This window comes from Mustela nigripes, chromosome 4 (assembly GCF_022355385.1).
Source record: "Mustela nigripes isolate SB6536 chromosome 4, MUSNIG.SB6536, whole genome shotgun sequence".
Classification (NCBI taxonomy): domain Eukaryota; kingdom Metazoa; phylum Chordata; class Mammalia; order Carnivora; family Mustelidae; genus Mustela; species Mustela nigripes.
Genome location: NC_081560.1, coordinates 155594904 through 155619661, shown reverse-complemented (window position 1 = coordinate 155619661; position 24758 = coordinate 155594904). Strand labels below are relative to the sequence as shown.

At 39.4% G+C, this 24758-nt stretch overlaps 1 protein-coding gene across 5 annotated transcripts in view; it reads left to right on the top strand.

The window, feature by feature from the left end:
- Positions 1–24758, top strand: part of PANK1 (pantothenate kinase 1) — a 108532-nt gene that overhangs the window by 6848 nt on the left and 76926 nt on the right. For 4 of the 5 annotated variants that reach the window (XM_059398099.1, XM_059398102.1, XM_059398101.1 and 1 more), the window contains one exon: positions 17384–17508. The exons of the other annotated variant lie outside the window; for it this stretch is intronic. The gene's annotated coding sequence lies outside the window, so the exon portion shown is untranslated. The remainder of the gene's footprint in view (positions 1–17383; positions 17509–24758) is intronic. 5 annotated transcript variants of the gene reach the window in all.

Genomic DNA, 24758 nt, shown 5'->3' with positions numbered 1-24758 from the left:
GTGGGTTAAAGCCTCTGCCTTCAGCTCAGGTCATGATCCCAGGGTCCTGGGATCGAGCCCCGCATCAGGCTCTCTGCGCAATGGGGAGCCTGCTTCTCCCTCTCTCTCTGCCTGCCTCTCTGCCCACTTGTGATCTCTGTCAAATAAATAAAATATTTTAGAAAAGAAAACTGAGGCATGGAGCTAGTAAAGAGTAGTAAAGTTACCACAGAGATTAACATGGAAGTGTTAAGAAGTTTCATTCAGTTAATATTTGTAAAGTACTTATGAAAGTGCCTGATGCATGTTTCATAGTCACCTCTTAAATGTGTGTACATAGTAAACAATGGAATTGGAATCTGGGTAATCTGGCTCTAAAGGGTGTACAGTTAACCACTGCATTCTACGGACTTTCAAAGGTTAAACCCAATACCCCTATAATTCTATTAAAAGAAGACCGAGTACCTACCTTCTGTGCAAAGCCACCTCCAAAAGTGGGACTGACATAGTTTTTCAGCCCTGAAACTGAGTATATATTGATTACAAAGTTTTGAATGGCAGATTCAACAAAAATTTGCCAAGCACCCAATATGCATCAAATGTTTCTACCCTTAGAAGCCTTCAGTCTAAAGCAAGCCCTTCTCGAATGAGATTTCAAGAAAGAATTAATCTCTAATTTCTGAAAGTACCCAATATGTGTAATGCATTCATTTCTCTCCTGTGCATCTAGAGTGGTACTACTTCTGTAGCATCTGAGAACATTGAGAAAATAATCAACACAAATAATTTTGTATGCCTTGTGGTTTATATGGGGAACCCCATGTACAATTTCAAAACGATTTGGCTAATGTTATGGTAGAAGTGTACAAGGAATAATAGGGGCAGAGTGAGTATAGCTTAAGAGTAAGAGCTCTGAAGTCAGACAGACTTGAGTTTGAATATTAGCTCATTATAGGAAGTGACCTCAGGAAGAGTATTTTACTTTTTCAAGTCTTATGAAGTTGTAAAGATTAAAATAGCACATGTGAGTCATTTAATACAGTCCTGACACATAGTGGATTTTATGATTATTTTTATTAGATCTACTTCTTAAGTCACTAGAATGTGAGCTCATGAGTGTGAGTCTTGGGCCACTAGAGCCCTGACACCTGAAACAGTGCCTTGCACGAAACAGCCGCTCAGTAAATATTTTTCAATTTCATAAATGTCATGAACCAGGAAAGATTTCTTAAAGTGCCATGTGGGCTAAAATGAATAAGTGGCAGGGAACTGCCAAGGGAGGCAGTTTCAGGCAATGAGGACAAGACAAGTGCATGCCAGAGTTTCCAAAACCATGTACTACTGTGAGTACGTAGTTCACTGTGACTGTGAGTATTGCTAACATGGATGACGACAGGAAATGAAAAAAGTAGGCTGGGCCTAGACCCTAAAGGGCCCGGTATAACATGCTAAAAAGAGTGGGAATTACATTCTATGAGCCATAGGAGGCTGCAGAGACGTGGAGGAAGAGAAGCAATGGGGAGAACTGGGTCTATAACCTGTCAGTCTTACAATGTGGGAGCCAAGAGATGAAGGATCCCGATGTCGAAGAGATGGGAGCCAAGAGACGACATCCCGATGTCAAAGTTTATTTTGTAGAGGTGCAGAGATAGCCAGTAGAGGAAGAAAATATAACCATAAGGCTCTTTAGCTAAATGCTTGTCATTATAGGAAGTAAATAGATGATATCTATAATTGATATGAGAAGAAATAAGACTAGGAGCATGCTATTCAAAGATATGCCAAAAGAACTAAAATTTTAAGAGTGGTTGCCTCTGGGAGGCAGGACTAGAGGTGTGGAATAGGGGAGGATATTTAAGCCCTTCTTACATTTGTAGTAAACATTTTTTAAAGTAGTTCATCAGAGGAAAGAAGGAAAAATACCATTCTTTTATTAAGCACTCATTGTATGTTAAGCCGTAAAGATCCCATCACCTCCTTACTGAATGAGGCTCCCCGCTCCTGTGAGCCTGCAGAGACTGTACCATTGACTACCTTTCTAGAACACGCTAGACTAGTACTTGTCTGAGAGCTCCTGTGCTTTCCAAGTTTCTTGGTGTTACTTTTTATTCAGTGTTCATTTCAAACACCTTCCCCAATGAAGCTCTTGCCCACGCTACCTGAACTTGTTCCCTTCACCCCCCAACCGGTTACTTTCTATCACATTGGCCTATTTTACCTTTTTCACAGCACTTATAACAACTGAAATTACCTGATTTGTTTATACTATATCTTCCCCACCACAATGTAAGCTTACAAGACCAGGATCTCATCCATCTTGTTCACCACTATATCCCTAGTATTCACAACAGTGCCTGGTAAATAGTGGATGCTCAATAAATTATTTGTTCAGTGAATGAAGTCTTGCAGGTGTGCTATGGACTTCTAACATCCAGGGATAACGTCCTTGAAGACTATGATGGTGTAGCCTTTTTTAATTTTTTTTTTTTTTTTTTTTGGTGTCCCTCGTACCTAGGCATAGGGCCTGGTTCAGAATATGAGCTATTATAAATTTTCATTAGGTATTCAATAAAAGTTTATTATTTGAATATATAAATGAATTAATGCTGTGTACTTTCTTATATGCTATTTCATTATCCTTAACACCTTAGTATTTCCTAATAAAAATATATACACATTTAACCTGGAATGGGTTTCCCACTGTTTAGACCATTCCAAGTGCCAAAGCTGGGGCTTCTGATTCTACTCCATCTTCAGTTTTCTCTGGTGGTGAAGGAACTCAGACTGTTCTGAAAAGTGTGTCCCATTGACAGGGGTGAAATCCATAGAGAGCAGGTCAAGTGGGAGTCTAGCAAAGTCTTAGGGCACAGGTGGACATCCTTCACCTGGTTGGTGCAAGAAGCCAAGTGCAGGTGCTATAAGGGCCTCCTGGTGACGACAACAGCATGTATGGCTTCTCTACACAGAGTGGCATGTTCATTCAAATGCTGGGGGTGGTCTGCAGTCACTGGCCAGCAACCATCGCTTCTCTTGGGGTCTCTCTCTCTGTATGCCCTTTTTTGGAAGTCGGTCAATTGGATATTAACTGTTTCTTTCTCTTTGTATCCCTAATCTAACAATCTCAGTTCTCCACAAATCTGCACAGAAAGATCTAACCCCATGGAAGTGTTGGGCAGGAAAGAAAAGCTCAGCACTAACTTTTCAAGACCTTTTGTCACTGCTCACAACATAGCAAATAAGATAAACAATAACATTCCATTGCCAAAATGGAACTACTTAAAATCAAAATGGTCCTATTTATAGATCATATCTTGCATTGCTTTCAAAATACATAGGGCAGTGCTAGTGGACCTCACATACATATTCAACAACAATTATAGACTTTCTGCTGCATTTATCTATTCCAAAGAGTTCTATTTCTGATGACCTATTTTAAGATTCTAGCTTCCTCAGAAAGAGGAAATAGGACTGTTCCAACATGATCTTTTTATTGTAGAAAATATTTCACTTTTTGGATTTCAATTACTAGGGAATATAATGATGGCATGAATAGCATGGCCATTTTTCATTAAAGAAAGCCATTGAATACTGTGATTAATTGATAAATAGTGAGATTAGTTTCAATAAATCCCTCAAAAAATACAATCTTTGCTGTATGCCAATAGGGCCTTTGTGATTAGGAGGAAGGGAGGGAAGAAAGGAAGAGAGGAAATGAGGAAGAAGAAAAAAGAAATGCATATTTATATACTGTTCATTTTCAGTTATCTAAAAGAATATATTTGAGTCTTTGGTCACAGAGGTGTAGAATATTAGGGACATGTAATGGACCTGACAGTCTGGTTCAACTTTCTTTATTTTATAGGTGGGGGGGAATAAAACAAGGTTCTGAAGATTTAAGTGACATGCCCAAGCATAACCAATTTCTTAAAAAACAGATACACAAGGAAAAAATACCAAGGTATGAATAATTAGTATAGTATGATCTCATATTAGCAATTTTGAGGATGACACACAATTTTAAAAACTGCATGAACAAGCTCCTAACAATCAGAAAACTAGCATTGGTTTTATTTCCCAAATTCCTTTCATCCCAACTTCCCCAGAATTTTACCCTAATATAAATTTTTTACCCTAATGAAGTGTTTGTGTCAAATAGGCTTTTATTAATCCCCTTATCATGTCTCTCAAACAAAAATCCTTATATAGATGTTATTTTTTATTCCAAGTTAAAAGCACAGTTCTGTAGTTATCATGACAATTATTATTATTTTACAAGAAATTAAAACAATATAAATATATTAAATATTTTTATAATTACTAACATTTAAGTAGAAATTTTCAGAAACATATCATTTATTGAGATTAATGGGATTTATTTTTCCATTAGTTCATGTGCTCACAGAAGAATATTATATCTAAAATGGGACAGATTATCATTTCTATTGCTGTTATTCATTTTTATATATGTAAGCGTATAGTTGCCTAATGGGGTGCCTGGGTGGCTCAGTCGGTTAGGCTGAGCCAAAGACCATGACCAGAGCCAAAGGCAGATGCCTTTGGCTCTGGTCATGGTCTTAGCATCTTGGGATCAAGCCCCACATCAAGACCCACCTCAGGCTCCCTGCTCAGTGAGGAGCCAGCTTCTCCCTCTCCTTCTGCTGCCCCCCCTGCTTTTCCTTTCCCTCACTCTCCCACTCTCTGTCAAATAAATAAATAAAATCTAAAAATAAATAAGTAAAGTTGGCTTATACAGAAAATAATGTAGGAATAGAAAGACTTTATGACAACATCACCCAATTCTTTAAACAGCTTTCAAATTAGATGCCAAAAACAAGAGTGACTTATTATCTGAAATTATTTTTAAAGACAGTTCAGTTAGGTCTTCTTTAATTTTCTTGAAAGCTATAAATTAGAAAGAGCTTTATTACACAGACATTAGAGTCTCAATATCTTAAACTACACCAAAAAGGATTTATCAGAAATCAACAAGTAGGGTGCCTGGGTGGCTCAGTGGGTTAAGCCTCTGGCTTCGCCTTAAGTCATGATCGCACGATCCTGGGATCGAGCCCTGCATCAGGCTCTCTGCTCAGCAGGGAGCCTGCTTCCCTCTCTGTCTGCCTGCTTCTCTGCCTACTTGTGATTTCTCTCTCTGTGTGTCAAATAAATAAATAAAATCTTTTAAAAAAAATCTACAAGTAACTATCAATTATATCTTTTACTCTTTTACACAGTGGCACTTCATTTAAACCAATATACTCAGTAAAAATTGGAAATACTGTTTTCAATATCTGTGCAAATGCAATATTTTTTATAAAATTTCTTTCATTATGTATTTGAAATATATTTCTCTCAAAGTCTTACAGGTTTCATTTATTGAATATGTGGGAAAATGTCATATAACCTAATTGAAAAAGCCAGTCCTCACTGTCAAACTAATCAGTTTGTAACACACAGTGTAAGACTTATTTTCTGTTAGAAAAAGTCTGATTTTATTCTTCAGTTTAAATTAATGTGTTAATATCTGGGGTTTTTTTTTAAGATTTTATTTATTTATTTATTTGACACAGAGAGAGAGAGATCACAAGTAGGCAGAGAGGCAGGCAGAGAGAGAGGGGGAAGCAGGCTCTCCACTGAGCAGAAAGCCCGATGGGGGACTCCATCGGGCCATGTGATGTGAGACGGGTCATGTGAGATCATGACCTGAGCCGAAGGCAGAGGCTTAACCCACTGAACCACCCAGGCGCCCTGTTAATGTCTGTTTTAAGGAATAATATCAAAAACACTGAGAGCTGAGTTATAGAATCTGTGTTGTATGATATATTTCCAAAAGCAGTCAAGATTAAAATGATAAACAAGCACCTGGGTGGCTCAGTTGGTTAAATGGCTAATTCAGTTTTGGCTCAGGTCATTATCACAGGGTTGTGAGATTGAACCCCAAGTCCAACTCTGTGCTCGGGGGGAGTCTGCTTGAGGATTCTTTCTTTCCCTCTGCCCCTCCCCCATTTCGTGCTCATTCTCTCTCTCTCTCTCTCTCTCTCAAATAAATAAATAAATATTTTTTTAAAAGATTAAAATCATACAGGTCTAATATAAATCATTTTACATTAGTTAATTAAAACAAGTAATACTTCTTTTATTGCTTACTAGCAGTAATGCAAAGTGGTATCCAGCTAAAACTAGAAGTTACTGATGTAGCAAGACCTATGAGAGTAGGTATTATATTCTTTAAGAAATGTACATATGCATAATTTGAATTCTGATATTAAATTTCTTAACATAATAGAAAGCATGCTTAAAAATCAGAGATAAAGTCATTAATTGCATTAGACATCACAACCAAACTTTTCTTATGTGTTTAATGAAAAATAAAGGTATATAATAATTAGACTAATTAAAGCCAGCTGCTGTAAAAAACAACTCCACACTGTTTTGTTTCTCATTCATTTCTGATATACCACCATTGTGAGTACTACCCTGGGCAACTGCCTTCAAAATACTGCCTTGAATCCTTTCAGTCGGTGATCTGCAGTATTGACCTCCATGGACTTAACAGAGGGGAAACAGAACTTGAATAGGGGTGCCAGAAGGATTTCTTACTAGGTCTGGAAGTGATGTATGTTACTGCTGCTCATATTCCGTTGGAAGGAACCCAATCTAACTGCAGGGGAGAGTGGGAAATGTGGCTTTCCTACACATTTAGGAAGAGGAAACCCAGTTGATGAGCATATGGCCAATCTCTCTCACAAAGCTGTTAACTAATTTGTCCAGCAGCTAGCGAATTCATGTGTTGTTATTGGGAGATAGTAAAATCAGATAATTCAGAAGAGGAAATAAAATGGGAATTGACTATAATCAGAATAAATATCCCATGATCTGCTTTGATAAAATAGGTATAATTACTTTATTGGATGATATATAACTAATCTGTGAGAAATCTTGTAAAAATTTGATCTGAGTATTAATCAATGTCTCTTTTAAAAGTTGGTATTTCTGGGGCGCCTGGGTGGCTCAGTGGGTTAAGCCGCTGCCTTCGGCTCAGGTCATGATCTCAAGGTCCTGAGATCGAGTCCCACATCGGGCTCTCTGCTCGGCAGGGAGCCTGCTTCCCTCTCTCTCTCTCTCTCTCTCTGCCTAACTGTGATCTCTCTCTGTCAAATAAATAAATAAAATTTTAAAAAAAAAAAAAAAGTTGGTATTTCTGAAAAAAACATTTCAGTTACTCTAGGAGATAGTCAGCATTGCTACTACTACTATTCAGGCTGTTTGGAGGTACTTTTCTTTCCAGCTAAAGACAAGTGCCAAGGTGTGTGTTTTTTTAAATAGCTGGAAAGAATTGCTTACATTTAAAAAGGTTTTTTTTTTAAAGCTCTTTTCTTTGCTATCATAGAACTCTCTCTCAAGAGCATTGCATTCTTTGATAGTAGTCCCAAAAGAGCCAAAAACATAGTCACCCCACTGCTCATTCTAATTTCATTCAGAGCATCCCAACACTGGCCAAAATACTCTGGTTCCAAAGCAACACCGTACTCTTAGAAGAAATATGTCTGAGAAGGACAAGCATCGAGCAGGTTTCTCTGTGCTTTGATTAATTGTTCAAGGAGATTTCCCCCAAACCAGTCATTAGAATTGTTCTTTTGTTGGGCAACCAGGAGATTTTTACTCCTTGGAACAACGCACCATAAAGTAGATTAGACTATAATGAAGGGAGAGGCAAGAATGCAGACTGTTTGCTCAGGAAAAAGGAAAGAGTATGTTGAAGGAAAAAAATAGGGCATTAGAGTCAAAGAGGTAGATCCCAGGCTTTGTGAGTTAGAAGTTTGTGACACTAGGCCAGGTCAACAGACCTTTCTGAATCTGATGCTTCTTAAATACCAGCTTCTCTGTGTGCCAGCCTGGCACACAGAAGATACCCAGTAAATGGTACTTATTAGTATAGTCAAATGGGAGAGACCAGTGCTGAAAAGTAATGTGAGAGCAATCTCGCCCTACCTGACAGATATGATCTCTTCCTCTCCTAAGGGAGAGAATCCTCATTGGATTTTATTCATTTCTCATATTTAGTTACTAAATTTTAAACTTTTCTGTGATTACAGCACCTGTGCTCTACTCACTTTATAAACCCCTCAGCTCTTTGACTGCTCTTGCACCTTCTGGGAAAAGGGAGAAGGGCTTGGGACTGAATCAGCAGTCTTCAGTCTTCTATAATACAGGCATCCCCCCCCCTTCTTGAAAGTTCACATTTTTAAAAAAGATTTTATTTATTTATTTGAGAGAAAGAGAGAGAGAACACACGAGCAAGAGGGAGGGCATAGGGAAAGGAAGAACAGACCCCCCACTGAGCTGGGAGTGATTCTGAAGCTGGGGGGCCTCCATCCCAGGACCCCGGGGATGGTGACCTGAGCTGAAGGCAGACACTTAAATGACTGAGCCACCCAGACGCCCCTGAAAGTTCACATTTTTCTGCTTCACTTTTACAAAAGAGCTATATTAGCACCTGTTTTCGCTAACCAAAAGAAATCCAAAGAGGGGTTTTGCTGTCATGAGAAAACATGAAAACAGAGTTCAGCATGTGTTTCAGAGCTAGTCCTTACAGGGACAGCATGGGGCCCAGCGATGAGGGTGGTGCCACGAAGCTCCTTCTCCAGGAACTACACTCGGTGTCTCAGGATCCAGTTGCCATAGCTTCGAAGTGTGTTGTCCCTGAGCATCTGCACTCCATCTAGATTTATTTTGTACATTTGTCAGCTGTGTCCCAAGGTATTAGAAAAGCCTGGAAGAGGTTACTTTCAAAATTCTCATGAATTCTAAGTTGAAAGAAACTTATTAGTAGAGTGTCTAAAATGTGTTTTAATTCTGAGCTTGATTAACAATAATTCTGAGTCCCACTTGGGATATATAATTTGTGGAACAGTTAAAAAAACAAACCAAAAACCTTTCAAATGAGTGGATATTTAAGGGAAATTTGTGGGAGTGTTTGGGACATAATCGGAAATGAGTGGTTTTCTTTCAGTTTTCCTGATTGCTCATTGTGGGACAATAAATAACTAGGCAGATAAGTACCAAACAGATAATTTGGTACAAAAAGAAACATCTATATTCAATGACTATAAATTTAGCATCTCCAGCCACTTCTTGCCAAGACATCTTCATGTTATCCAGCTTGGCGGTCAACTTCTGATTATGCCAGTTAAACAGCCAAGAGTATCAGGTTCCTTTGCTAAAAATATTTCAACTCAAATCATCTTGGCATACAATGATACCGAAATAAGAAGTCTTTGTTCAGCAAAGTGACCAAATTTGAGGAGATTGAACAGAGGCAGAAAAAGACAAATAATAGCTTCATTACCTTGGGCAAGTTACTAATTGAGCCTCAGTCTTTTCATCATAAAAATGATATTTTTTAATACGAGTCCATAATCTCTACTCCGCAATTCCAAAATAGGATAAAAAACAAAAAAGCAAAACTTCTCTGAAACACACAACTATCTTTTTAAGTCTGGCCCCAGGATGATTTGGCAGCAAAGCTGCTGTGGACAAACAAGATTAGCACTTATTTATGTCTTAGCACTCCTGTTCATCACACACACCCTCTGCTGTTTGCTGACACTTTGTGACTTGGGGATTAACTTTACTGTGCAAATGCCCAAAAGACTTAAAGACATGTCCATGGGTAACAGTGAGAAGAAGAAAAGGAAACATGGGTCTTTATGCACAACTCAGATAATGGAGTTATAACAGAAGATAATAGTAGTGTCTGTAAGACATCTTACTGAGACTGCTCTGGAAACAACCACCATCTGAGACTTCAAGAGACAGAAAGATGAGCTGTTAAACTTGTGTAGCGACAGTCATAACCAAGAACTGATGAAAAACAGAGAAACATCGCACAAGGCCAAAAACAAAGAGCTTGACCACGTGTTGATTGAACAGATTCGACAACAAAGAAGTAAAGATATGCTAATGACTAGTTTGTTGGTCCCAAAACAACCTAGAATACGGCATGAAGAACTGAGTTTTGAAAGTGAATATTCAGAATGCTGGCTGCAGAAATGTAAAACGTGTCCTTGTATCAAGTATCTTAAAATCTTTGAAAAAGCTCCTACTGATTATAAAACCACTGATGAATTTGCTAAGATAATACCTGACTAAAACCTTAGCCAGGGCAAATTGACAATGCTGATGAAACAGCTCTGTCCTGGTCCTATTTTCCTAGAAAAATCTTAACAACAGCTGACAAAAGGGCACCAAAGGATTTCAAGGACGCCAAACAAAGTTTGACTATTGGGTGTGCTAGCGCTGTAGGCATACACAAAACGAAATCAGCAATGACTGGGAAAGCCTATATCCAAGGTTTTTTGTTGTTTTTTTTTTTAAGATTTTATATAGTTATTTGTCAGAGAACACAAGCAGGAGGAGTGGCAGGCAGAGGGAGAAACAGGCTTCCTGCTGTGCAAGGAACCCCATGTAGGACTTGATCCCAGGACCTGGGATCATGACCCAAGAGCCAAGACATACCCTTAACCCACTGAGCCACCCAGGCATCCCAATATCCAAGGTGTTTAAAAGGTATGTGCAGGGGCACCTGGGTGGCTCAGTCGGTTAAGCATCTACCTTTGACTCAGGCCATGATCCCAGGGTCCTGGGATCCAGCCCCACATTAGCCTCCTTTACTGAGGAAAGAGAGGGGGAATAATGCCCTTTACCTGTGCATTATTATGTAAACAGGAAGACCATGGTAACAAGAGGAATCTTTTCTCATTGGTTCCATAAGCACCTTGTGCCAGCAGCACAAGCTCACTACAAGCAAACTGGACTGCAAGACAGATGCAAATTATTATTCCTAGACAACTGTTCTTCACATCCCCCTCCTGAAATTCTTATGAAAAGTAATGTTTTCAGCATTTGCTTTTCCCTCAGTGTGACTTCCAAAATACAGCCTTGTGACCCAGGAATTCTATACTCTATGAAGAGCAAGTATAGGGCCCCCAGTGGCTCAGTTGGTTAAGCATCTGCCTTCAGCTCAGGCCAGGGTCCTGGGATAGGATAGAACCCCATGTTGGGCTCCTTGCTCAGAGGGGATCTGCTTCTCCCTCTATCCTCCCCTACTACTCGTGATCTTTCTCTCTCTCTCTCTCTCTACCCCTGTCTCGCTCCCCCTTCTCACATAAATAAATCTTTTTAAAAAAATTATGAAGAGCAACTATAAACACTTATTTTTCCTAAACACCATGTTTGTGTCAGTTAACAGATGTTTGAAAATCCAAGACTTTCTTTATAAAAATTTAGTCTTAAAAATGCCATCAATGCAGTTGCTAATGCTTGGAATGATGTTCATAAGTCAACGTTAATTAATGTTTGGCACTGCACTGGGCTCCAATGATGTTTGAAAATGAGGGGTGCCTCGGTGGCTCAGTGGGTTAAAGCCTCTGCTTTTGGCCCAGGTCATGATCTCAGGGTCCTGGGATCAAGCCCCATATCGGGCTCACTGCTCGTCTCTCTCTCTCTCTGCCTGCCTCTCTGCCTACTTGTGATCTCTCTCTCTCTTTCTCTCAAATAAATAAATTTAAAAAAAAAAAAAAGAAAAGAAAAAAATGACCTCCCTGATGAAGATTTTTAAAGATTCAGAGATTGCAATGAGAAGATATTACCAAAACTCATTACTGGAGTGCCTGGATAGCTCAGTCAGTTAAGTGTCTGCCTTTAGCTCAGGTCCTGGGATCCGAGTCCCATGTCGGGATCCATGCTCAGTGGGGAGCCTGCTTCTCCCTCTGCCTGGTGCTCCCCCTGCTTGTGCATGTGCTCTCTCTCTGTCAAATAAATAAATAAAATCTTTTTTTTTTTTTTTTTGAAGTCATTACTTATGCCAAAAGTCTTATCAGCCTAAAATAAGTTGGGAGAAGTTGGAAGTTCCAATAAATTGGAAGAAGGTGACATTGAAGAAATGCTGAACACTGGTAATGGTGTACCCATCATGCGTTCTTTCAGTTATGGGGAAATTGCTGAGATAGTGTTAAGTACAGACCACTATGAAGATAGTAGTAATAATGACAATGATGACATGAACACAGCTTTAAAAAGTCTCTATAGAGTATATGGTGAAAATGTGTGACTGATTAATTGCTAGCCTTGAACAATGTGCATCCGTCAGTGAGCAAGAGATCATGGCAGTTTAATCAATTAGAGAGAAACTGCTTAGACCGAAACCTATGCTAAGGAGACCAGTTAACACCAGGGAAAGTCTGCAGAAAGGCTACTTGTGGTGATGCCTCTTTGTCCCTTAAGAATCCCATTTGTCGCTCATCAGATGTCCAGCTCCAGCCTGGTTTCACAGACAATGCTAACCCCTGGTTCAAGATTCTCAAACAACCAGAAGTGTGATGACTATTTCTTGCATGTGTTTAGGTTAGTTTTTCATCAATACAAATTTAAAATTTCATTTAAAAATATTTATCATAATCAAGAAAAGAAATAAGTTTAAGTCCTTATGGTCTGTATTCTTATATCCTATATAGATATCATATAGATATCCTATATATATATATATATATATCCTATATCCTAGTAAAATTTATTTACCAACAAATTTCATTTGCAAATAAGTTTATTTATATAAATAAATTGTAACATTATTTATGGACTTTATTCCACTTAGTGCGAATTTTCATACATTTCTCTGTAGAAATATTGTGTTCCATAACCATTTGGGATGTTACAAAGTTACTAGTATTGGCACCATATGCCAAATTGCTTTTTAAATTCCAAAAAAATTCACATTTCCAAAACACATCTGGTCCCCAGGGTTTTGGATAAGAGAATGTGGGCCTGTAATACCTACCTTAGAGATTTGTTGTGAAGACCCAGTAAGATAGTTAATGTAAAATGCCTGGCACAGAGTAAATGCTCATCAAACAGAGTAATTGCTGTTATTACTATTCCATTGCACTACTCTTAAGAGGAAAATGTAGGACAATGTCTCTTTGAAATTAATAAGTTGACCTTGCATAGATGATAATAAGCATGACTCAAAATTTACCACCCTAAGAGATCCTTTGTCCGTATGCTGCTGATATGGACTAGAGTATCTTATAAATCTTCAGCCAAGAGATGGAAGCATTTCCCAATTAGAGAATAGAAAAGCGTTCTGCTACAACAAGCTACACTGTGCTTTATAAAATACATCTACCTCCAGTTAGTCTTTATTTTCTGCAACAAAGAAACATAATTGCTTATCTGCCTGCTAACCATTTGGTCAGCTCCCTCTGCCACAAGCACCCCATAAACAATGATTTAATCTTCCTTGTGAGTAAGGATTTACTCTTAATCCTCTGTGTATACCCTCAGCTGCTATCGCCAAACCTTGAACGGAGCTGAATAAATAAAACTGGCATTTTGTTTTGTAAGTAAAGTTTGCTTTGTAAATTTGCAGTGTCTATAAGATTTATTGCTTTCATTATAAAAGACATATAATAACTATGCAGAATATATGGAAAATATTAACTTATACTTTGTAAAAAGAAAATAAACTCACCTGTAATCTTACAACCAGTGACAATCACTCTTAATGTTTATTTCCTTTCAAAGTTATCTGTTGTCCTAAATCGTGAACCTTGTGAGGGTAGGAAACACGTGCATTCATGACTGAAAGTCTTCCCCATTGACATAGAAGCCATCAGAAAACATTAAACTTTGTATTGTGAGTCAGACCCTAGGAACTAAGCTTATGGGATTAAATTTGTGGACCCTATTCCTATATCAGGCTTTTCCTATCATTTTTACAATATTCTAATGAAAGATAGTATTCTCCTTCCTCTCCCAAATAATATGCTTCACATTAGCTGTTAATTTATCTAGGGATAGTAAGCAAAAATATCATTTATCCTTTGTTTTCTAAAGTGTTACCATCAAATGTCTAGGTGTGATCTGAGGTTTTTTCGTTTTTCTGTTCATTCTAAGCAGGCCCTTTCATTGAAAGTTTCATGTCTTTCATTGACAATGAGATATTTCATCCTTCTGTTTTTCTTGAATATATCCTCGCCTCCATTCCCTCTCTTCTCTCCTTCTGAACTCCTCTTTGCTTTTCTTCAAATGTTTGAGGATTCTTGTTTGTGTCATGTTTGCATTTTCAATTGCTTCTTAGCCTGCCTATATGTCTGAGTACTTACCTATGTATTACTTTCTGCTTCCTGTGGTTCTAGGGAAGAGGTAGGACACACTACCAGTTTGGGTAAGTCATTAGCATTTTCTCTGGACCTGGGAACTCCCATTTTCTTTTGGGGTATACACGCCTCTTGGGTACTACCCTGCTGGTAATGTCCCAGTGGTCCTTTTCACAGGAATTGTCTTTGCTGTTTGCTGCATCACCCAGGTGGAAGGAGGAAACAGATTGTTCCTTCTGGTGTAATGTTACACAGATCACACTAAATGTTAGATCGGGACTGCCTCCTGCTCCCTATATCCACTAACCCCAAGCTTGTAGCAGTACTGAAGCCTCTCTCATGATTTATAGATGTTTTCTTCATTAAGGTCAGACAATGGTTCCCTCCCGTGTCATCCCAGTTCAACTTTCTGTCCTTCAGCTGTTTCCCCAGAATATTTGGTTCATTTAGAATAATTCATCTTGCAATTCAGCATCATCTTCAGATATCTGTGTGTATATATATATGTATATATATATATACACTTTAGGTTAGTTTTAGGGTTTAGACCAGGAGAGGTAGTCTAAAGAATATGTGTTTGCTTTTACTGCCACCTGGACCCAACATCATTGTGGAAGTTCTCAAACATGTTTAACAAACATACTACATTTCAAATAAAATCATTTGTAGAGGATCAGTCTATTAAACAGTTAAAAGCAAAACTGATCTAGTTGAAGTAGAGAAAGCAACTGTGAATGTGAATTCACTGGTCTCCCTTTCGCTCTCCACTGCAGTTCCCAAACCTTCCAGGGAATCTTACAATTCTGCAGAATAGGTTAAAAACCACTGACATGAATTATAGTCCAGGGGTATCTGACCTATAATAGGTTCTTAATAAATGGTAGCTATCATTATTACTACTATTAAAAACCTTACCTCTTGACCTTCCCCTGCCCCAGGCCTTCCAGAAGTCCTGGTACCAACTTCTGCCATTTGTACTAGCAGTCCCATCTTGGTGAGAAAGAAGTAAAAAAAAAACGATTTCAGAGACTCAGCTGCAAGGGAGCACTTAGTAAATATGCCAGAGTGTTCTCCCAGGCCTCACGTGTTAACCTTCCTTAATCCCGTCAGTGACCTGTGAGAGAAGTGTTTTGCCCTCCAAGATGCGATGAAGAAATAGAGGCTCAGACACACAAAGAAGGGGAAACACAATACCAAATGTGTAAGAAATGTCCATTTATTTTATTTTTTCAGTTTAATGCAGACCAACTCCTAGCAAGATTCCACTGTGAGGGCAGGAGATGATATCTAAACCATTCAGGGGCTTTCCTTGCAGAATTCTGGATCTTGCCCTGTGTGCCAAAGCATGGAGAGGGCCTATCTTTTCATGCCTCTTTTTTGGGCACAAGAATCTGCTAGATACCTGTTTTCTGTACCAGAAGAGTTTCCTCTAGTTTGGGACATACCATGGCTCTCTGCAATATAGGATGTCAAGGAAGTCTGAGAGGTTGGGGTGCCAGTCCCTAGGATTCAGTATTTCAAGATATGCCTCAGTTTACAGCCATCCTCTCTGAGCACTGGCTTCCTCCTCTGGCCTCTGCCCTCAGCACATGCAGATCCCTCTTGGGGAGACCTCTTTCCCCCAGACACCCCTTTTCTAGTGTCACAGAAGTATTTGTCTCTTCCTTCCTATTGCCTTCAAAGAATCTCCCTTTCTCCTCTCCTCCTAGGGACACCTGGCAGAATCTAGCAGAATGTGAACTTTTAAAAAAGAAAAGCTGCTCCGTGGCAATGTCTGCTTTCCCGGTACAAAACAACTCTGAGGCAAGAAAATACCAAGAGTTCTTAGCAAGAGAATGGTGAGCGCAGGATACAGAGAGTATGAAAAATTGATTCTCAGTGAATTTCCCACCACAAAAAATTGGATAGCTGAATGATCCAAAGCCCACAGCAGTAAGAGGCAGAGCTAGGATTCACTTCCAGTTAAATAGAACACCTAAACAGAACACGTATGCATTCAAGTTGCTACAAGGCAGGTGCCCCAGGGCAAGGGAGCATGGCGGCCACAGAGTTCCGCCGAGAGTGGCCCCCTGACTAGTCTGATGGAGGGGGCCAGTGGTTAAGTGCCTGACTCCTGACTTCAGCTGAGATTGTGATCACCTAGGCCTTGCAGGGGGATCCATGCTCAGCGGTACTCTCCTTGGATTCTCTTCCTCTGGCCCCTCTCCCCACTTGTATGCACATACACTCATTCTCTCTCGCTCTAAAATAAATGAATAAATCTTAAAAAAAAAAAAAAAAAAAAAAAGGAAGCAGGGGCACCTGGGTGGCGATCCCACAACTTGAGTCTTAGCAGAGATGGGTTTGCAATCCAAACCCACCTATCTCACCTACAGAGAGACCTTCCGTCATCTTACACTGATAAACACAGTGTGTACCAAGGATAGAATCCAAATTATTCTAATCTTGGAATTTCCATATGGTTTAGGCTTACGTAAAGCTGGGCTTGCCAGAAACATAGTGACAGCACTGTCAAAGAGCATTTAAATGGAACAAACCCAGGCAGCTTCTCAAACTGTAATACATGCATTATGTAAGGGAAGCAAACAAAATGACTTTTCACACATGGATGTGCTTTCAGGAGATCCTGGAATTATATTCCTTTGAACAATAATTTCATATTTCCAGAAAGAAGACTTACTTTCATCCTGTTTGAACCAAGAATTTTATTTTGTTCTAAATTAATTTACTTGCAATTTTTATTGTTACTCAGAGATCCATTTTTTTAAAAGATTTCCTTTATTTATTAGAGAGAGAGCATGAGAAATCAATTATTTAACGGCTAAGGAGTTAAATCACTGAGAAAACAGCCCCTGAATTTAGGATCTATCTTTATTTTTATGTTTACAGTAGTATTTTTTATATTGACCTAACTATCAAAAACACATTAAAAATAAAAAGCAAGGATGAGGGGAGGTGACATGAGCCCTTGGAACAGCCAAAATAGGGTTTCTAACGTTCAGGTTTTCATAACTGAGACCCTTGGACCCACAATCTTTGTGTTTACTACAGTTCTAAACATCGCAGACCAAACATCTTAAATATGTCATAAAAATTATGGAAAAAATCCCAGAAAACTGAAAGTACAAAGAAAAACTCTCTTGAAGATCTGTTTGGTGTTTTCATCTCTTTCTTTTGGGGTGTTGTCTACCTATGTTTTCACACTTCCACCATCATTACTTAAAAGAATTTATTTATTTATTTGCCAGAGAGAGAGAGCCATCACAAGCAGGGGAAGTGGCAGGCAGAAGAACGAGAAGCAGGCTCCCCACTGAGCAGGGAGCCTGACGTGGGGCTTCGTCCCAGGACCCCGGGATCACTACCTGAGCTGAAGGTAGATGCTTAACCAACTTTCTTTCTCAGTCACGGACTACTTTTGCTTTCTCTTTTTTCCTTACCATTTTTAAAAAAATATATTTTATTTATTTATTTGAGAGAGCAAGAGAGAGCAAGCACAAGTGGGGTGAAGGGCATAGGGACAAGCAGACTCCCTGCTGAGCAGGGAGCCTGACACAGGGCTCTCTCCCAGAACCCTGAGATCATGATGAGTTGAAGACAGATGCTTAACCAACTGAGCCACCCAGGTGCCCCTGCTTCCTTTTTTTTTTTTTTTTTAAGATTTATTCATTTATTTTAGAGCGAGAGAGAATGAGTGTATGTGCATACAAGTGGGGAGAGGGGCCAGAGGAAGAGAATCCAAGGAGAGTACCGCTGAGCATGGATCCCCCTGCAAGGCCTAGGTGATCACAATCTCAGCTGAAGTCAGGAGTCAGGCACTTAACCATTTGCTTTCTTTTTCTATAAACTTGACTATAAATTTCTACAAATCTGACATATTAATAGAATTCTACAATATTTGTCTTTCTGTGGCTGGTTTATTTCACTTAGTATAGTGTCCTCAGCTTCCATCTATGCTGTAGCTTGTGACAGGGATCTTCCTTTTAAAGGCTGAATAATATTCCTTTTTATATAGATACTAAATTTTGTTTATTCATTCATCCATTGGTGGACATTTTCTACCTGTTATTGGGAGTAGTGAACACGGATGTGCAAATATCTCTTTGAGATCCTGCTTTCAATTCCTTTGGCTATATACCCAGCAGCAGGATTGTGGGGTCATGTGATGTTTCTAATTTTAATTTTTTGAGACGCCTCCACACTATTTTCCACAGTGGTATAACCCATTTTTTTAGTGGAAAAAAAAATAGCAAAGAAATATCCTATTTGTAAAGGGTCATGTTGGACCAACACCCTAGGTTCACAAGGGGGTGGGAATTCACTTCCCCCGTTTCCATGGTCTCCATTCCTTTTCCTGACAAAGCCCTGATTTGGGTCAGGTATTCACTCTTCCTTCAGAAGATTCAATGGAATTTGACCTTATCTCAGCTTTGGAAATGTATCTTGCTTACTCTAAACCCCTCTCAATAATCCCACTACCTTGCCATTGAATAGGAATTCAGACTTCAGGCCTGCACAGTACAGCTTTCCCTCGAGGAGTATTGGTAGCGGAGCAGGCAGGTCACCTAAGTTGGATCAGTTTGAAGGGAGAGGTTTCTGGAGTATGATTGGGTAAAAGGTTTTCTTTTTCTTCTGTAAAATATGAACAAAGAAACATATGTCCCCATCGGCTCCTTTAAGCCATTTATTAGCAGTGAGGGCCCTAGTCTCCAGACAAAACTGATACACAAAGGAAGACGAAACCAAGAGAATATGAAATAAATGTTTTGGCGCCTGAAACCCTTCTGAGCTCTGGACTGCTGGAGCTAAAACTCTGTCAATGTTTAAGCTAGTTTGAACTGGATTTTTCTGTACCTGGCAGCCCACAGCCTCCTACCTGGTATAACACTCTCTGCTATTCAGCAACCTTTGGAGAAGACTTTGAGAATTAACTATCTCATAGCTCTGAGGTCTAACTACTGCTCCTGTTGCTGTTCCTCTTTACACATTGTCTGGTCCCACAACCAACCTGGGGACACCACGCCTCAGAACATTTCAAAAATCTGACAGGTTTCCATTATGTGGCTGAGGGTTAGGTGAGAAAGGGGTTATCCTCCGGCGAGGAGATGGCCTGTGACAAGATCTAACGTAGAGAAGGAGAGATTTTTCCCTGGTGGTAGCTTTGGAGTGCCTCCCCTATACTGCTGATCCATCATGTTCTTTGATGTGAATCGGGGGTGGGGGGGGATGCCCTTCCCAAGACACTACTTCCATATGATGGTAAACTGTCATAATACAGTGATTTTGTTAGCACAAAACATTTTTCTTTCATTTGCCAGAAATTTGTCATAATGAATATACAAGTGTATGCTGTCTAGGGTGTAAATAGCTCTCTCTTAGATCTGGCACCACTGAGCCTGGCACCATCTGGACAAAGGAACGTGACAGCCTATTAGAGACAGAACACAGAATGACAGCCTATTAGAGACAGAACACAGAATGCAGAACAGATGAGAAAGCTGGTGGAGACGTACTTAAAGTCCATTTACTTTTAGTTCAGACAGGATTTCAATGGGTAAACAACTTTTAACAAGTAAACTGGGAAGATAAGGCTTTTTAAAACTTTTTATTTTAAAATAGTTTCAGACTTACAAATAAGGTGCTAAAGGAGTGGGGGAGGGAAACAAAAACAAAACAAAAAAACAAACCAACAACTCATCACTGAAAAGTAATAATCAGTTCTCGTCTATCCTTCACCCAGCTTCACAACTTACATAAAGATAGTATAATTAAAGGGGCACCTGCGTGGCTCAGTTAAGCATCTGCTTTTAGCTCAGGTCATGATCCCGGGGTCCTGGGACAGAGTCCCACCTCAGGCTCCCTGCTCAGTGGGGAGCCCTGCTTTTCCTTCTTCTTCTGCCTGCCGCTTCCCCCGCTTCTCTCTCTCTCTCTCTCTCTCTCTGGCAAATAGATAAATAAATTCTTTTTTAAAAAGATAGTACAATTATGAAAATCAGAAAATTAACTTTGATATCATACTATTATCTAATAAACATCTTATTCAAATGTTACTAATTGTCACACTAATATTTTTTGTTTTTTTATGGTCCTGGATCCAATCCAGAATCACATGTTGCATTTAGTTCTCTTATTTTCTTATATTCTTATATAGTCTCATATTTCTTTTCTCATATTTTCTTCAGTCTAATGTAATTTCTTGGTGTCTCTTTGTCTTTTATGAGATTGACACTTTTGGAGAGTACTGGCCAGTTATTTTGTAGAATTACCTTCAAGTTGAGTATACCTAATGTCCTTTTGATTAAATTCAGGTTATACATTTTTTACAAGAATACCACAGAAGTAATGCTGTGCCCTTCTACGTGCATCATTTCAGGAGTCCCGTGACATTAATATGTTAACTTTCATTACATGCTTACAGTGCATTGTGCCTGGTTTCTCCACGATAAAGTTACACCTACTCTCTTTATAATTAATAATTATCTTGTGTTGACATACTTATATTATTTCTTTTTTGTTTTTTAAAGATTTTATTTCTTTATTTGACACCCAGAGAGAGAGATTACAAGCAGGCAGAGAGGCAGGCAGAGAGAGAGGAGGGAGGAGGCTCCATACCAGGACCCTGAGACCATGACCCAAGCCAAAGGCAGAGGCTTAACCCACTGAGCCACCCAGGTGCCCCTATATCCTATTTCTTATCAAACTTTGTCCCACTAATTTTACCACCAGGTAATTTTTGTCCCACTAATTTTACCAGGTGATTCCTACCTACAGCAATTATTAGTACGGTATTGGCCAAATTGTGAGATCAAGATTTGAGCTTTAGAATGAAGTTTGGAAACTCTCCCCAGAAGTAGGTGAGAAACATCTTGCAATCTGAGAGTATAATCTACTGCCTAAGAGCAGGAGTTTCACAGTCATACAGACCCAAACTCAAATAATGGCTCCACTGGTTATTAGTTATGTGATTCTAAGCAAATTAACTTCTCTAAACATCAGTTCCCTTATTGGTAAAATGAAGATTATTGAGTCTGCTTTATAGAGTTTTTATAGTGAATATAATAAATATAAAATTTATCATGTCTGTCCCATGATAAATGCTCAGTAAAATTTAGCTTCTCATTATAATGATAATGATTATTATCATTGGAATAAAGAGTCTCAGAACAAATCTTCCCCAAAATGCCACTTTAGCGTGCAGACAGTTTTGAGCTGAAGGCAGTCAAGATCTTGTGGGCTCAGGGCACCTGAGTGGTTCAGTTGGTTAAGCATCTGCCTTCAGCTCAGGTCATAATTCCCGAGTCCCAGGATCCCAGGATTGAGCCCCACAGCAGGCTTCCTGCTCAATGGGGAGTCTGCTTCCTTCCCCCATCTTGTGCTCTCTCTCAAATAAATAAATAAAATCTTTAAAAAAAAAAAAAAAAAGACCTTTGGGCTCAAGAGAAACTCTTTCTCCTCTTTTAACCATATAGAAGAATCTAAATTAGGACTCTTTCCCAGAATAAAAGTTATTAGCAGAGACAGATTTTATTTGAATGTGCCATCTCTGTGGCAAGGCAAACATCTTACTATGGATGAAATCATCCCTGTCATAGAGGAGAAACAGAGTACAATCAAAAACATTTCATGATGTTTCCTGATCAGGGAAAAGAATGCCTGTTTTACAGCTTTGGACCAGCATTGACTCTATGTCTTTCGTTTTTTCCCCCTTTCTAACTGGGACACTGAGGTTATTTGTTTCTATTTGCTACTGTCTTTTTGAGGATGAGAAAAGAACAGAGGACAGATAGCTCTTCTTCTTAGCTTACAAATTACTCAACCAAAAAGAACCACATGTGTACCAGCTGGAGATGCCTGAACATCTCCCAAGGCTTTTACTGGATTCAGTGACTTTGGACAACATTCTTGGGGTAGAGTGGGGAGGAAATTATTCTGTATATGGGAGGAAAGTGCAAAGGAAGTTTATTGGCCAGAGGACAGATTGTGACACACTGACAATGTGTTTTCCAAGCTCATTTCTTTTTCCTCCTAGGTACTAAGTTAAACTACATTTCTCAGCCTCTCATAGAATTAGATGAGCGCCACCTACTTGAGTTCTGGCCAATGAGATGTGGGCAAAGTTGCAATATGATACTCCTGGGCCTACTCCATAAAACATCCCCCACAATCCTATTCTGTGCTTTTTCTGTTGCTCATCTGCAAGCCTGATGACATCTAGGGCAATACTAGCTTCCTAAAGGACTGCACAAAGCAGAAACCCCCAGCTGACCACTTTGAATTCTTTGTGAACAACAAATAAGTGTTTATTGTATTAAGTCACTGAGATTTATTTATTGTATTAAGTAAGTGAGATTTTGAAATTATTTATTGCAGAAACAAGTATCAATTATGCTAATTTAACATGCTGTTATACAGCAAATGGGCAGCTGTTTATTCAGAGATTCCAAACCTATTAAATGCATTATTTCAGATGAGTATAGACCAGTCAATTTGATAAATAAATTTTAATTTTCTAAAGGTTGCCTTTTGGACACAATATACCCACCCATAGTGGAATAATGGATGTCATGTCTGAATGCGCCTGAGGGGCGGGCTGGAAAGGGATGTCAAAAAAGTGGGGTCAGCTGTAAAGTGAGTAAAGTCTAGGTCCAATCCTGAGTCCAAAATCACAGATGGCCTATCATCCACAGTCCAAACAGGGGAAGAGAAACCATCCTGGGTATTCAGAAGAGAGACACTGGGGTAAGGGAAAGAGGAAGAAGCAGAGAAACCAATTAGAGGACAGTGAGGCATCGCAGACATTAGCAACAGCATGAAGCCATCACCAGCCTTTGACTGTAAAACACAGGCAGACAGTGGTTTAATTGGAGCCCAGGGGTTAAGATCACCAATAGAAGAGACAGTCAAGGCAGACATCCCCACAGATGCTGGAGAGCATGGAAGAATGGCAGCAGCTTTGGAGAGCCGCCCTTGGAAAGGAGAGGGAGATTCTACCATTCCATCACCAGTGCCTCCCACTGACTAATGCCAGCAAGTGACCCGAGGGCCTGAGAAAGACGGTCTTACAGGAGCCAGTCCTCCTGCCTTACTGAGCAGGGTAGGCAGACCACAGGCAAAGGATCTGAGCACACCAAAGCCTAGGATATCCGGAAACTCAGAAAAACAGGAAGATATGTAGAACACTCTATTCTCAATAAAATCAAAGCTCAAGGGTTAGAGCAACTTAAAAGAGCATTGCAATCAAAGGTGGGACATTTTTAAATGTTCTTGCTTCTCAGAGATTCTATTCTAGTTGCTGTGATTTAAGTTATCACTTTTTCATTTTTATTCTAGGTCATGGAAGAGCCAGCATGGCGGGGGGGGGGGGACATTATTCTTATGTCCACATATGAAATCTAGTCAGATGCAGCTTCTTTGTCCATTCTTGTAAGGAAATTTGATTAAGCCTCAGGAAACTACAGAAGTGGAAGGTGGAACGAAGTCTGCCTCTGCTACTTAGCAGCTCTGTGAGAATGAGCAGACCACTTCCCTGACTCCTGCAGGTCTGCTTTCCTCATCTCTCAAGTGGACACAATAATACTTTCTTACTTATCTCATTGGCTTATTGGAATAGTCATAGCTTCTGTTCATTTTGTTGATTGGTTGTTTGGTTGGTTGGTTGGTTTTAATGAGACAATGTACGTGAAATAGTGGTATACAGGAAAGCATTATATAATGCTGGAACGTTATACATATCAATATGACTCCAAATCTCCCCACCATTCCATCCTTTCTTTTGAGGGATAGCTTTACTGAGATGTAAATTATAATCAATTTCATCAAGTAAGCATACGATTCAATGAGTTTTGACCAGTGTATATAGGTGTGTAACCACGACCACAATCATGATACAGAATATATCCATTGCCCCAAAAGTCATCCCTAGTGCCCCTTTGCACTTTTGTACTTTGAGTCAATACGTACCCAAGAGAAATGAAAACATACGTCTCGGGGCACCTGGGTGGCTCAGTGGATTAAGCTGCTGCCTTCGGCTCAGGTCGTGATCTCAGTGTCCTGGGATAGAGCCCCGCATTGGGCTGTCTGCTCAGCAGGGAGCCTGCTTCCCCTTCTCTCTGCCTACTTGTGATCTCTCTCTCTGTCAAATAAATAAGTAAAGTTTAAAAAAAATTGCACAAGGATTACTGGGAACATGAAAGAGGTTTTGTGCCTTCTCCCACACTTTATTAAAAAAAAAAAAAGAAAGAAAACATATCTACACAAAAACTTGTACATAAATGTCCGTAGTAGCATTATTCATAATAGCCCCAAAGTAGAAACAACCCGATAGACCCAAATGTCTATTAGCTAACAAATGGTAAGTAAAATATCCTATATCCATGCAGTGGAATGTGTTCAGCCACAAAAAGAAATGGACTGATGCATGCTATGACATGGATGAACCTTGAAAACATTATGTTCAGAAGAGAAAACAGTCATGAAGACCACATATTGTATTATTTCATTTATGTGGAATGTCCAGAATAAGCAAATCTATAGAGATAGAAAGTCGATTAGTGTTTGAGTGGGACCAGAGGTTAAGGGGAAATGGAGAGTATTTGCAAATAGGTATGGGTTTCTTTGGGGGGTGGT